Here is a 15,487-nt window from a genome sequence, read left to right on the forward strand (position 1 = left end):
GGATAGAACCCAGGCATCCTGGCTCCCAGCTATTCCTGTTCTAACCACTAGACCGCACTCCCCTTCCAGAGCCAGAGAGAGAACCCAGGAGTCCTGGCTCCCAGTCCCCGTTGGAGGCTGAACTGACGTTGTCCTGGGCTGTGTAACCCCCAGCCTGTGTTGCCTGCTTTCCCCACTGGGGTCTTTCTGAGCCTAATCTTAGGGCACAGAACGGCTTCCATATCAGGCGAGACTAAAAAGATTAGGGCCGTTCAGCTTGGCAAAGAGACGACTTAGGGGGGATGCAACAAAGGGCTAAAAAATCATGCCATGGCATGGAGAAAGTGACTTGAGAACTGCTATTTCCCCATCCCACAGTACCAAAACCAGGGTGCACCCAATGAAATAAACAGGCAGAGGTTTTAATATGAATAAGAGGTCACACTTTTCCCCCACAATACACAGTTAACCTGTGGAACTCATTGCCAGGGGATATGGTGATGGGCAAGAGTGTAAATGGGTTGAAAAGAGAATTAGATGAGTTCATGGAGGATGGGTCCATCAAAGGCTATTACCCAAGATGGTCAGGGACTCAACCCCATGCTCAGAGTGTCCGTAAACCTCTGACTGCCAGAAGTCGGGAGGGGAAGTCGGGGTGGCTATGTCCTAAATTGCCATGTGCTGGGCACTGTCCCTGAAGCTTTGGTAATGGCCACTCTCAGACACAGGACACTGGACTAGCTGCACCATTCTCCTGACCCAGTGCGGCCGCGCTTCTGTTCTTAACTGGCTTCTTGACGGCACCACCCAGGAGAATTACATTTTTCTCCATTGAAATAAATAAAGAAATTCCAAAGAATTTGGTCTCTAGTTTGCAGCAATATTAAGGGGCTTGACTCCATCTGGGGAAGCGAGAATCCTTGGGTGGGACAGCGGCTAACACACGCTGCAGGGATGTATTTCCGTGCGGCGGCGTCCTTGCACCGGCTGGGGAATCAGGAGAGAAGCTGCAGCAGCAGGAGGCCGCTGTGCATTTGGCCCTGGTTTGACTTGCACTGATGCCTGCGAAGGTCGACGAACCCACTTTTAGCTGGCCGCAGATGGACTCGGAAGCGCAGCCCTTCATCGCCATCTGCACCGGATTTCCACCTGTGGGGGGAGGGGACTGGCAGTTGTCAGGGGAGCAGCTCCACTCCTTGAGCTGGACTAGGACACAATGGTCCCCCCATCCTCAGGGCCCCTTCAGACTCCCCCACAGCCTCTATCTCGCCGTCTGCTCCCCCGCTACCCGCCCCGCAGCCTGTCTGGCCTGGGATGGCCTCCCCATTCTCCTCCACTCTGACGCAGACTCGGTGTGTGTCCTTGAACAAGTCACTTGCAGCTGGATCTAGAGCCTGCCAGTGAAACCCGTATTGGATCTAGCCAGTATTAGCTGCACCGCTCAGTGCTGGTGGCAGTAGTGGGATCTCTAATAAGGGTGGCTTCATAGTGATTTAAGGCCTCATGATAGGACTCTGCAAAACTAGATTCAATTCCCAGCCCTGACGCAGCCTTCCTGTGCGACCTTGGGCAAGTCATGGCACCGCTCTGTTCCTCAGTTTCCCCCATCTTTTAAATGGGGAGAATGATCCTTATTTTGCCTGTTCCGATTGCAGCCTCTTTGAGGGGCAGGAACTGTATCCTGCTGGGAGTCCTTCAGCATCTGGCAGAAGAGGGGACCCCCATCTGGGTCGGAGCTCTGTGAAGCACCTGGCACAACAGGGGCTCTCAAGAGTAAGTCAGTCCTACCACGAAGAGCTTAGAGACTAAACTATACACAGGTAATGGACCAGACGTAAAGGGAGGGAAAGACACTGGCCCAAGGTCACAGCTGGGAATAGGACCAGGTGTCCGGACCTGCAGCCGATATCTTTCCGGCCCCCACACAGTGTCTTGCTTCTGCCCAACAGGGGATCATAGAATCATAGAATATCAGGGTTGGAAGGGACGTCAGGAGGTCATCTAGTCCAACCCCCTGCTCAAAGCAGGACCAATCCCCAATTTTTGCCCCAGATCCCAAATGGCCCCCTCAAGGATTGAACTCACAACCCTGGGTTTAGTAGGCCAATGCTCAAACCACTGAGCTATCCCTCCCCCTGGATGGATAGAACAACAAAGGAAAAATAACCCCAGAAGAAATGAACTGAGGTTACCAGTTATTAGGGGCTCGACCATGTTGACACATCAGGGCTCGTCTCCAGTGCACTGTATGATCTTCTCACTGCACTGATCAGCAAACACAGCGAAGCTGGCTGGGCAGCGCCGGCCATTGGGTTTGGGGATTGGGTTTGGGGTCGGCCGGGGGCACTGGGAAGAAGCGGAGCAAACGCAGTCAGCTCGGGGGACGAGCCCCAGGACGGGTCGGGGCCGGGAGAGCAGCTGGGGGCTGCACAGCTCAGCCCCGGGGGCCCCCTGCAGGGGGCGCTGTAGCTACGGGGACACCGGGGGGGCAGCAGGGGCAGGGGAGGGGTTTGCAGCAGGGAGCCCTGGACCCCGCCCTCGGTGGGATCAGCTGGGCTCACACCTGGTGGGAGCCTAGAGCCCCGCCCACTAAACTCCACCCAGCTGGGGGCTCAATGTTATTCCAAGGGGCGCCCCCTGCGGGGCGGGAGGACCAGGCCCGGGAAGTTAACGTGGGGCAGGAGGTGCAGAGGGATGGGGCAGGAGAGGAGGAGCTGGGGAGAGGTACCTGTGACGGTGGCTGTTTTGCAGGCTTCTCCCAAGCAGCAGGCAAAGCTTGTCTGTGTTCTCATTCCCGTCCCAAAATTCACAGAGAAGGGGCTGGCTTTACATTGACTCGATGGCATACAGCCCTGGAGCATGCTCTGGTTCTCAATTCCTGTTGCACAGGAGGAGAAAAACGGAGATTTATTCCCCTTCCACTTCCACCCCATCGACGCCCTCTTCACAGTGACGGCCCTGTGCCATTAGCCTTCCCCTACCCATGGGGAAACTAAGGCACGAAGAGGGGAAAGTGAGTCAGCCGCGGTCCCACAGGGCTAGACAAAGCGATTTCAGCACCTAAATCCAGCATTTATAACCTCCAGTTCAGAGGCAACACATGGGATGGGGGGCGGTAGGCCCGGGTTTGCTGGCCCCGCTCGGTCACATGGGGCAGCCGGGTCCACTCCCTGCACAGCAGCTGCTGGAGCCAGTGAGCCGGTAGCTGCTGCCGGGGGGAGCAGCAGCTGCAAACAGCTGGGAGCGGAAGTGCGGGGGAGCTGCAGAGGGTAAGGCGGGGGTGTTTGGAGGGGCCGTGACTCAAGCTATAGTAGGGGTGAAAATTTAAATTGTGTCTCCCCCCACTATCTGCAGGCACCAATTGTCTCTGCTCCAGCTCCCCACTCAGCTGCCATGTAACCCTGGGGACCCCGAATCTCCTGCCCATAAAGTCCTTTCGTTGCCAAAGTTTCCAACAGGGGGTACATGTTGGGCTGCCGAAATCCCGACGCTGTGTGTCCCGCTCACCCCTTAGCTGCAGCGGGATTCACAGACACAGTGTTCCCCTGCCGATATCACCTACGGGGCTTGATCCAGGGGATGCCCTCGGAGCACGTCCGCCAGATCGGGCCCTGCGCAAAGCCCAGCCTGGGGAGGAGATGGGGGCAGGGGGTGGCCCCGTATGCCCCGGAGCCCAGTGGGTCAGACGCTCTGCGTGGACGTGGGGAAATCAGGTACCAGGGAATGTTTAACTATTTCATACAATTTGGGGCGGCTTCAACAGGGGAAACGGAGAGACCCCCCCGGATCCAGGGGGGCAGACACGACCATAGGAGGGGAGAGACCTGGGCTGAAGACCCCAGCCTGATTCGGGCCGAGTGGGGATTTGAACTTGGCTCCCCCAGGGTCCAGCTGAGCGCCCAGCTATTGGGATCTCCCGGCAGCCCCTCCTCCACCGCCGTCATTCACGAGGAAGGGCTGACCCGGTCCAGATGCCGGACTCCCGGCACGGGGTTCCCAGACATGGGTCCCAAGCAGAACTGGGCACCTCCGTGCAACCGGGACTTAGGGGCCAAGCAGACCTTAGGCCACACCCCTCTCCTCGGCATTTCCTATTGGCTGGCTCAGGGGGCTGCCCACTTGACGCGCTGGCTTTTGTGGTTCCCATCCTCAGTGGGCCCCTGGCTAGTCACCTGGGAGCTCGGCATCGCAATTGAGCTCGTCCACAGGGACTGGCATAGAACCCAGGCGTCCTGGTTCCTTACCCGCTGCCCACGGCAATGCACTCCACTCCCTTCCCGGAGCTGGGACAAGTAGAGGACCCAGGTGTCCTAGATCCTAGTCTGTTCCCTGACCCACGTTGCTTAGGGTCCATCTCACCCGGTTCTTAATTTGTGCCAGGGCTGAGCCCCGGCTCCTCTGGGCTCGCTGCCTCGGTTATGAAAGGAAGAAGAGGGCTTCCGCCCCAGCACCTCTCGCATGACAAATCAACCCCTGATCTCACCTACCCACTGTGGATGCTGTCACAGCGATGCCACAGGAATCTTCCCCAGCGGCGCAGGCCTCCAGGTCGCCCGTGCAGCTGGTTCCTAGGCCAAAGCAAACCTCACACTGCAGACAGGCCCCTGGAGACGGAGCGAGAACATGAGCCACCTGGATCTGTCCCTCCCGCGCCTTCCCCTGGGCTCTGTGGGGAAGCACCGGGTGCAGCGGCCTGGGGTCCCTCATCCCTCATCAACGCGCTGCCCCAGCACTGTCGACGGTCCCAGCTGGCTACAGGCATTTCACGCTACTCGGGGGCTCCATCTCCCTGGACTTTGCTGCGGATTTTAGTTCCCCAGGTGTTTTTCCCACCTCACAAACCCCAGAGAGATCCCCAGCGGGTGTGAGCTGGTGGCGATCTCCCCAGGTGGTGCAGCAAGGGCCGACTGACAGCTGCCATAGAGTCCAGTGCAGCTGCGCCCCCCTGACACCGGCTGGGGGTCACATAGAACGGCCCTTCAGATTCCCTTGAGTTCCTGCTATGGTGCCATTCACACAACAGACAATCCCCATTCAAAATGTCCTTGGCCTCTGGCCAACCCTGAAACATGCCCAGTCACGACACTGTTCTAGTGATTAAAACGGTAAATATTTCCTCCCATTTCCACAATTGTTTCACTCACTGTTACGGGGACTTTGTGACTTCCAGCCCTCTCCTCCTTGGACGTTGTCACTCAGATGCCCCCAGCTCAGCCCCCGCTATTCTCTGGCTATTCAGTTACTTTCATAGAATCATAGAAGATTAGGGTTGGAAGGGACCTCAGGAGGTATCTAGTCCAACCCCCTGCTCAAAGCAGGACCAATCCCCAATTTTTGCCCCAGATCCCTAAATGGCCCCCTCAAGGATTGAACTCACAACCCTGGGTTTAGCAGGCCAATGCCCAAACCACTGAGCTATCCCTCCCCCGAACTGTTCGTCCACGGTTTCACCCGACAGGTGGCTCTGAACTGTTGGTACGTTGGAGAAGTTAGGAAATCAGCCCCCGTAGGAACAGAGCCCACTCACCCGTCGCCAGGAGAGCAGCGGGGATGCAGGCAGCAAGAGAAGCCTCCATGGTGATGGGGAAGCAATAGATCAGCGCTGGGGTCTCTGATGCAGCCAAATCTCTGGCCAGGGGATTTATGACAGACGGGCTGAAATGAGATCAGAAGAGGTTGGACATGCATGAGCCGGTTGACAGGGTGAGGGTATCCTCAGTTCTGAGGTAGCCAAAACCCTCACCCCTTTGTGGCTGGTATGTTGGTGGCACCCACCTGGAGAAGTCAGAGACAAACCAGAAATGCTCCTGCTGGAAGGTTGTGGCGTAAGGTGTCTGTTTCTGGGGAACCAGAACGATCACACACAAGCACCACTGTCCCGGAGTCCCTGGGCGATGCTCTGGACCTGCTCCCTACGAAGCCAGGCAGGACTCTGGGGCAGTCGCCTTTCTGTGAGCAGCCTGTCTGCAGGACACACAGCTCGCCCGGCTTCCACCTTCCCAGTCTGACCTCGGAGCATTCAGCCTCCTCTGCCCCTCCCTGCCCTTCCCACAGCCAGTCCACCCAGGCGGGGTCCTGGGGGGGCCAGAGGGTCCTGGCCCCCAACTCCGCAGTCAGACGGGACTCTCAGCCAGCCAGTAAAATGGAGGTTTATTAGACGACAGGAACATGGTCTAACACAGAGCTTGCAGGTGCAGAGAACAGGACCCCTCAGCTGGGTCCATTTTGGGGGGCAGTGAGCCAGACAACCACGTCTGCCCTTCACTCCATGTCCCAGCCAGCCGCAAACTGAAACTCCCTCCAGCCCCTCCTCCTCTGGGCTTTGTCCCTTTCCCGGGCCAGGAGATCACCTGATTCCTTTGTTCTCCAACCCTTCAGCTTTCTCCTTGCAGGGGGGAAGGGCCCAGGCCATCAGTGGCCAGGAAACAGGGTGTCGGCCATTCTCTGTGTCCAAACTCCTGCACACACCTGCCCTCTAGGGCTCTGCAATGATCATACACCCTTATTCCACCCCCTAGATACTTAAGAACTGCCTAGGGGAAACTGAGGCACCCCCACACTATTCAGAGGAAACATTAAGAACAGTCCCGCTTCGTCACAACCACAAACAAGGGGGAGACAAAACAGGCTGCTCACTATGGCAACGAGGGACAACTTAGCCCACCTTGTTCCAGGCTGTTTCATTACAAACTGCCTCTGGTCCCACACTTCCCTGCAGAGCTCCTTAGACTGCCAGCAGGACCAGAAAACCCCACAAACTCCCCTGACCCCACTCTTAAAGTGATAGCTTGCCACTGCAATCCATCCTTGAGACGCCACGTCCAGCTCCCTGCAAAGCGACTCTCAGACACACACTACTTTCAATAGCGTAGGGATCCGAGGGCCCAGACCAGGGCAACCCCTTATCCCCTTGGAGAGCCAAAATCCTTCTGTGTCCTGCTCCCCAGAGAACAGGGTCTGGATCCCTGCGCCGTCACCCCAGATTCCCCAGGGGTAGGAGGAATTGTACTGACCTCTCCTTCCCCACCGCCTTGGGTCATTCACGTTGCCACAGACCATCAGATAGACCATCAGCCATAGACTGGGGGAGGAAATTCCTCCTCCCTCCCGGTGGCAGCTACTTCTGCTCTCTCCCTCCCCCACCCCTGAGCACTGCACTTGGACACTTCCCACCTCTGGCGGGTGTTGCAGCATTGACAATGCTTCGCAGCTGCCTCAGTTTCCCCACCTGTGGTTGGGATCTCACCCACCCTCATGCTCTGTTCTGCCCCATACTCCCTGAAAAGGGGGGGACAGAGCTGATTTCCTGGTCCCAGCTAAAGGAGTCCAAGAGTCTACGGGGGAGTCAGAGAGTCCCCTCTCCAGCGTGGCAGCAGGCGGCTCTCTCCCCTCACCCCACCCTCAGTCTCAAGCAGCTCTTTGCCCTCGCTGGGAAGAGAACTGGAGCGCAGCGATATTTGCCTTTTGATATGACCCCATTTGCATGCTGGCTCTTGCCTTCATCCGCAATCATAGAGTGGAGGAGTGGGGCTGGGTTCTATCTCAGCTCTGGGACGGGAGTGGGGGTCAGAGAGGGGGCTGGGTGAGAGCCAGGACTCCTGGGTTCTCTCCCTAGCTCTGGGAAGGGAGTGAGGTCTAGGGGTTAGAGCACCAACAGACCAGAGGGGTATCACTTACCAAACGCTCCTTAAAGTTTGCCTGGCGTGAAGCAGGAGGCTGACTCTGCAGAGTGGAAAAGCTGAACCCGTCTCTCCTTCCGCCCTGTCACACGGGGTCTGTCTCTGCCTCTCTTTATAGAAGGGCTCAGGTACCTGCTGTGATGCAATACAGGAACTTACATGGATTTCCACAGGTCGCCTGGTTTGACGAAGTGGGATTGTTCTTAATGTTTCCTCTGAATAGTGTGGGGGGGCCTCAGTTTCTCCTAGGCAGTTCTTAAGTATCTAGGGGGTGGGATAAGGGTGTATGATCATTGCAGAGCCCTAGAGGGCAGGTGTGTGCAGGGGTCTGGACACAGAGAATGGCCGACACCCTGTTTCCTGGCCACTGATGGCCTGGGCCCTTCCCCCCTGCAAGGTGAGAGCTAAAGGGTTGGAGAACAAAGGAATCCGGTGACCTCCTGGTGTTGGATCATATTAAAGAAGTTCTGTATTAAAATCACAAATGAGTTTGGTTCCCCAGAGTTTCAATTCCAGGGTATTACTAATTAAGAGGTCTCTTGGTTTTTGGTCCTGTTTCTCTCCCTCTGTGTGTGAAACTTGCAAGCTGCTAACTGTGTTCGTACATTCTAAGGCAGAGTCTGTTCTCAAAGCAGTTCACAGAGAGAGAGACTCAAAGCGATACTCTAACAACAGAAACAGCACCCAGAGACTCCCCACCCTTTTGTTGTATTAACCATTGTGATTAAAATAGAGATAGAGGATGGATGTGGATGGATGCTTGGTGTGGATAATAACTGAATGATCAGGGAGGTGCCAGCCTAAGAATCCAGTGTCCATCGGCTGAAGAAGGCGTCAAGTGGAAATAACCAGAGGACCCCCGGAGGGCAGACTGGAATCCACCCAACAGCCTCAAGAATGGGAGAACCAAAGAACAAGATAACATCTTGGAGCCGTCAGGAATGTGCTATCTGCTGATTGATTCAGCAACAGCATGATGAAGCAATTCCCATAGACTGGCATAGGAAGAAATTCCTATAAAAATAGACTCTAAAAAGTGAGAACTTCGGGGTCTGATTCTGCAAACCAACCTCCAGGAGCATCAGATGAGCATCTGACAAGGCCCTGCTCCCTCCTCATGTCCAGGCCACCTGGCCAGTGGCTTGGCATGAGCAACTCTAAGGCTGGTAAGTATGATAACAACCTTGCAGAACCTGTGTGTGTGGGTGTGTATGTGTGTGTGTGTGTGTTTGTATGAATGAATGTGTGAATAAATATGAGATTGAATGGAATGTTATAGCTATAACTAACTGCTTACTATGATTCTTTCTGTATTCACAATAAAAGTGGTATTTTGCCTTTTTCCCTTTAATAAGATCCTGCTGGTTTTTATTTTATTGGTACAACATTTTGGTGGAGAATTGCGAAAGGGGGAATATTGGTAAAAAACCTCAGTTATTGTAAATATTGGTGTGCACACCGCCAGCTCTAGTGAGCTAGGCATTTCTATTAGGTTAAACCAGACCTGCTGGCCTCCGAGAAGGTAGCAGGAAAAACAGATTAAACCAGACCTGCTGGCCTCCGAGAAGGTAGCAGGGGACCTGCTGGCCTCCGAGAAGGTAGCAGGAAAAACAGATTAAACCAGACCTGCTGGCCTCCGAGAAGGTAGCAGGGAAAACAGATTAAACTAGACCTGCTGGCCTCCGAGAAGGTAGCAGGGAAGAACAGGTTAACCGGACCTGCTGGCCTCCGAGAAGGTAGCAGGGAGAAATAGGTTAACCGGACCTGCTGGCCTCCGAGAAGGTAGCAGGGAGAAATAGGTTAACCGGACCTGCTGGCCTCCGAGAAGGTAGCAGGGAGAAATAGGTTAACTGGACCTGCTGGCCTCTGGGAAGGTAGCAGGGGACCTGCTGACCTCCGGGAAGGTAGCAGGGGAAAAACGCATAGATTAAGCTATGATTTCAGAATCTAGGCTGTGTCACTTGCTAAGTAATACCAGCAGTGACAAAGAGATTGAAATATCCATGTTAATATGTTTAAAAGAAAACAGGGTAAGCCAGTACCAGAGGGAGGAATGGAGTCAGAAGGAACTCCAACCTCACCTTTTGTTAAAGAAATTACACCTTTTAAACAAATCCTTCAAAAATGTGGGCACAGTCCTTGGACTAAACAAGCCCTAGCTGATGTCTGCACTATTTCGGACCTAGAGGATAGATTGGCTCAGTATATCCTCATATACAAACCTTCTAGTGCTGCCAAAAGAGATGCAGCAGCAATTTGGTTGTTGTGGGAGGCATGTAAGGATTCTTCCCTCCGCTTGTCTTCATGTAAAGAGGAAAAGGCACAAACGGAAAAGGGAGCAGACAATTGGAAGGTGCTGGCTACAAATACCCAAAGCCAGATGAAAATAGTGAAAGAGGCACTCCAGGAATACAAAAAGAGTGAAAAAGTTAACTCTGCAGAGGCTGGAGGGAGGCAGGTAAAGGGGGAGAAGGTCCTATGTACGGCACCCCCAGGCATAATTACAAAGAGAAAAGAGAGTAAAAAAAAAAAAAAAGTTAACTCTGCAGAGGCTGGAGGGAATTAAGCAGTTAAACTTTGTATTTCACCCAAACAACTTTTAACCGAAAATGTTAAAAAGGAAAAGTGTTAGAGCATTCTTGGTTTCTTTGCAGCCATTCTGAAAGAAAAATGGGCCCTTTTCCAAAGGAATGTCTGGAAATTAGCCAGGCAAAAATAAACTATCTGATTAAAATCATTTGACTGGACAATTTAGTCAAATTTGCTAAAAGAACATAAGAGGGTTCTATTGGAACTTAACTGCCTCAAATGTATAAAGGGAATGTAAGATGTAAAAAACAGAGCAGTGTGGAAGGGATGTTAAGGAAAAGAAAACGTGTATGTATGTATCTGTGTGTGTGTAAATATGTAAAGTTCTAAGGACCAGTTAGTTTTGTTTTTGTTTTAAATAATGCCACTAAAAATTCATTTGACTCTTTAATTCAAAGTTGCAAAACTGACCGACCTTTTTGCTAGACACAGGTAATTAGTGTTGTTTGGCTTTGGGATTTGGCATTTAACCCTTAAAAGGTAACTCAATGCTTTACAAAATTTAAAATGTTTTTAAGTTGTGGCTGCAGCAGGGCAGTCAAAATCAGGAGAATATATAAAAAAAAAAAATTTGGATTCTTTTTGTTTGTTTTTTGTTTTTGTAACAAAATAGCAGATGAGAGTTGTAGTAAAAAAAAAATTAAAAAAAGACAGTGCCTCTCTGAAGCAACAGCAGGGGTGAGGTGCACAAAACAAAAAGAAGCAATGTTAGAAACACTGAGTCTTAAAATGGCTCTGAGTAATCAGACTGTCACTTTGATAAAGGTACATGAAAACTCTGTAAGCAAAAAAAGAAATAGTGACACCTTATGTAAAAATGGATCTGGATAATGTTATAGAAGTTAAACTATGGAAGAAATGTGCATTTGCCCCAGAACATGTGCAGGGTATATTGTAGAAGGGGCAAAAGAAATGCAAACATACCATGCTACTTAATTAAAATGCTATTAGGGCTCCAAAGGGAGCCACAATAGGTTGGGTTTTCTTTTTCAGATTGCTGTGTGTTTTGGAAGCAGAAGTTAAAAGTAATCAAAACTCTGGTGAAAGTTGATTGTGTCCCTTTTAAGATAGAGTCTCTGAGCTGCTGATGGCTTTAAATCCAAAAGCAGGAAGTTTCTGTGAAAATGCAAATTACCTAAATGATAAAGGAAGGAAAGAACTAGCAGCACAAAGGAGCTGCAGATAAAGGACATACCTGGTCAGCAAACAAATTGTCTCAATAAAAGGCATGGGATAACAAGATAATTTTAATAAATTTAATGATAATAAGTATCCCTGTAACAACGTATAGTGTGTATGATTTTTGGAAAAATCCTTTAAGGTCGTATGGTAATGATGCTTCTCAGTTATTACCTGTAAATAAAACTTAAAGCTTAACACAGCAGGAAAAACATTATAAACTTGGTCTGCTGTATAAGAAGGAAAACTCAGGGATTTAATGACTAAACAGTGGGATAATTTCCCCATAACCCTTAAAAGATAAAAGCCTTTGAAACCTGGCCTGCCTATAGAACAAAAACAGGAAAATATGGGGGCAATTTCTCTGTTTTGCCTGCAATCAGCAAGGGTATTTGTAAAAGAAATATTTTAAGCAATAATCTGCCACCCCAAAAGGGGTAGAAACATGTTTTTTTGTCTTTCAGAAAATCAGGAAAAGCTGCCAGCTGAAAAGCAACCCAATACCATGAATCTACTGTCACAATAGAAATTGTGTTCTGTGTTCTATGTTTTGTCTTGTGTTTTGTGTTGTTGCTAGCACTGTTGTGTGTTTAAAAAAAAAATACTGAAGACCTGCAGGAACTTAAAAATAAATTAAGCTTTCTGTCCCAGCTACAGGACAGCCTGATACAAAAACAAGTACATGCCAATGTAGACTTGGTCCAAATTGGTCTGGGTAACCTAGAAGGCCAATGGAATCTTTAGTAATGGCTTAATACTACCACATGGCTTATGCATAAGAAAAAAAAATATTAGAAATAGGAAACTACACAGCCATAGCTATGGGATGCACTGAAATGCAGATACTTGCACTAGCTACTTTGGAACACAAAATATTCTGGGTCATATTGGGAAATATTAAGGGTTTGATGCGTTTGTTAAAAAAGAAAGAGATCATTGTTTGACACTTATCAATATGAATGGATGCAATATGTTTCCACTATTGTAAACCAGACTTGTTAATGGGAGAAATTGTTGTCAAAATTGCACACCAACAGTCCCCGGAGGCAAAGGTATTGAAGGTTAACCCACTCCCCATATTACACATGGGATCCTTTTGGCTACCCTGGACCTTGAGCCAGTGGGCTGGGGAGGGAGGGAAGCTATTGGACACTAGAGGTTGTACCGAATGGACTCCTCAAAAGTGGGTGTGCCTCACCTTGCCTGTTGCCCCAGAACCTTGTAGTAAAGATGCATCACCAGGATCATGTATGTGGCATGAATTGGAATCTCAAACTCAAATTGTCTCACAGTACCTTCTCTTGAATAGGCTACATAGAAAGTGACACTGACGATTATAAATCTTAGTGTCAAAAGGGGGATTATGTTGGATCATATTAAAGAAGTTCTGTATTAAAATCACAAATGAGTTTGGTTCCCCAGAGTTTAAATTCCAGGGTATTACTAATTAAGAGCTCTCTTGGTTTTTGGTGCTGTTTCTCTCCCTCTCTGTGTGAAACTTGCAAGCTGCTAACTGTGTTCGTACATTCTAAGACAGAGTCTGTTCTCAAAGCAATTCACAGAGAGAGAGACTCAAAGCAATACTCTAACAACAGAAACAGCACCCAGAGACTCCCCACCCTTTTGTTGTATTAACCATTGTGATTAAAATAGAGATAGAGGATGGATGTGGATGGATGCTTGGTGTGGATAATAACTGAATGATCAGGGAGGTGCCAGCCTAAGAATCCAGTGTCCATCGGCTGAAGAAGGCGTCAAGTGGAAATAACCAGAGGACCCCCCCGCCCCGGAGGGCAGACTGGAATCCACCCAACAGCCTCAAGAATGGGAGAACCAAAGAACAAGATAACATCTTGGAGCCGTCAGGAATGTGCTATCTGCTGATTGATTCAGCAACAGCATGATGAAGCAATTCCCATAGACTGGCATAGGAAGAAATTCCTATAAAAATAGACTCTAAAAAGTGAGAACTTTGGGGTCTGATTCTGCAAACCAACTTCCAGGAGCATCAGATGAGCATCTGACAAGGCCCTGCTCCCTCCTCATGTCCAGGCCACCTGGCCAGTGGCTTGGCATGAGCAACTCTAAGGCTGGTAAGTATGATAACAACCTTGCAGAACCTGTGTGTGTGGGTGTGTATGTGTGTGTGTGTGTGTTTGTATGAATGAATGTGTGAATAAATATGAGATTGAATGGAATATTACAGCTATAACTAACTGCTTACTATGATTCTTTCTGTATTCACAATAAATGTGGTATTTTGCCTTTTTCCCTTTAATAAGATCCTGCTGGTTTTTATTTTATTGGTACAACACTGGCCCGGGAAAGGGACAAAGCCCAGAGGAGGAGGGGCTGGAGGGAGTTTCAGTTGGGGGCTGGCTGGGACATGGAGTGAAGGGCAGACGTGGTTGTCTGGTTCACTGCCCCCCAAAATGGACCCAGCTGAGGGGTCCTGTTCTCTGCACCTGCAAGCTCTGTTTTAGACCATGTTCCTGTCATCTAATAAACCTTCTGTGTTACTGGCTGGCTGAGAATCACGTCTGACTGCGGAGTTGGGGGGCAGGACCCTCTGGCTTCCCCAGGACCCCGCCTGGGCGGACTCGCTGTGGGAAGCGCACGGAGCGGCAGAGGAGGCTGAATGCTCCGAGGTCAGACCCAGGAAGGTGGAAGCCGTGTGAGCTGTGTGTCCTGCAGACAGGCTGCTCCCAGAAAGGCGACTGCCCCAGAGTCCTGCCTGGCTTTATGGGGAGCAGTTCCAGAGCATTGCCCAGGGACTCCGTGACACCTGGTAGAGTCCATAAGTTTCTATTCCTCTCGCCAGCCCTGCACACCCTTTGGGTATCTGTGCACACTGACAAATCCCCCTCCTTTCCTGCCGGGAAATTGAATTAGAGGATTCAGAGTAACAGCCGTGTTAGTCTGTATCCGCAAAAAGAAAAGGAGGACTTGTGGCACCTTAGAGACTAACCCATTTATTTGAGCATGAGCTTTCGTGAGCTACAGCTCACTTCATCGGATGTAATTAATTAGAGGAATGTGTGATAGCAACTCCCCTCGGAAGGCTTGAGGTGGCAATGCAGGGTAGCAGGTCACACCAGGGACAGGGTGGCAGGACTCCTGGGTTCTGTTCCTGGTGCCATGTCGATTAAGGGCAGGATCCTTGGATCCTACTCCTGTCCTCGGGACAAGCGGGATCCAATGGTGAGAGGAGTCGGGGTGGGAGTCTGGACGCCTGGGTTCTATAGACTGGAAAGTGGGTCATAGTAGGGTTGTAGTAGCAGGATTTTGTGTTTGCATTTTGTATAATTTAGAACGAAGGACAAAGAATAATAATGTAGCCTGCCTTAAATGTATTGAGGTATGGATTGTCCATATTCTGCCAGCCACCCTTTCTGAAAGCAGGAAGGAACGGCCTCGTGGGTTATTGGTAGAGATGCATCAGCCAGAATCTTGTGTCTGAAGCTGATTTCAAGGCAGTAACAGACCTTTAGGATCACCACTTGGTTGTAGGTTTAAAAGTAGCATTTTGAAGTAAGTAAAAGAATGCCGCGGTTGTTTTCTCCTGCATTGCAATTTGATGTTCCTGTTCAAATGCTCCATGTAAATCAGTCCTGTTTTGCGTGTGAATGAGGAATGTGTGTGTTAGAAGATAAGTTTCAGAGGAGCAGCCGTGTTGGTCTGTATCCGCAAAGAGAACAGGAGGACTTGTGGCACCTTAGAGACGAACAAACTTATCAGAGCATGAGCTTTCGTGAGCTACAGCTCACTTCATCGGATGCATAGAATGGAACATATAGTAGGAAGAAATATATACACATGCAGATAAGTTGGAAGTTGCCATACAAACTGTGAGAGGCTAATTAGTTAAGATGAGCTATTATCAGCAGGAGAAAAAAACTTTTGTCATGATAATCAAGCTGGCCCATTTCGACAGTTGACAAGAAGGTATGAGGGTACTTAACTTCAGGGAAATAGAGTCAATATGTGGAATGACCCAGCCGCTCCCAGTCTCTCTTCAAACCCAAGTTAATGGGATCTAGTTTGCAGATTAATTCAAGCTC

This window comes from Lepidochelys olivacea, assembly GCF_965140295.1.
Source record: "Lepidochelys olivacea isolate rLepOli2 genome assembly, chromosome: 24".
NCBI classification, from domain to species: Eukaryota; Metazoa; Chordata; order Testudines; family Cheloniidae; genus Lepidochelys; species Lepidochelys olivacea.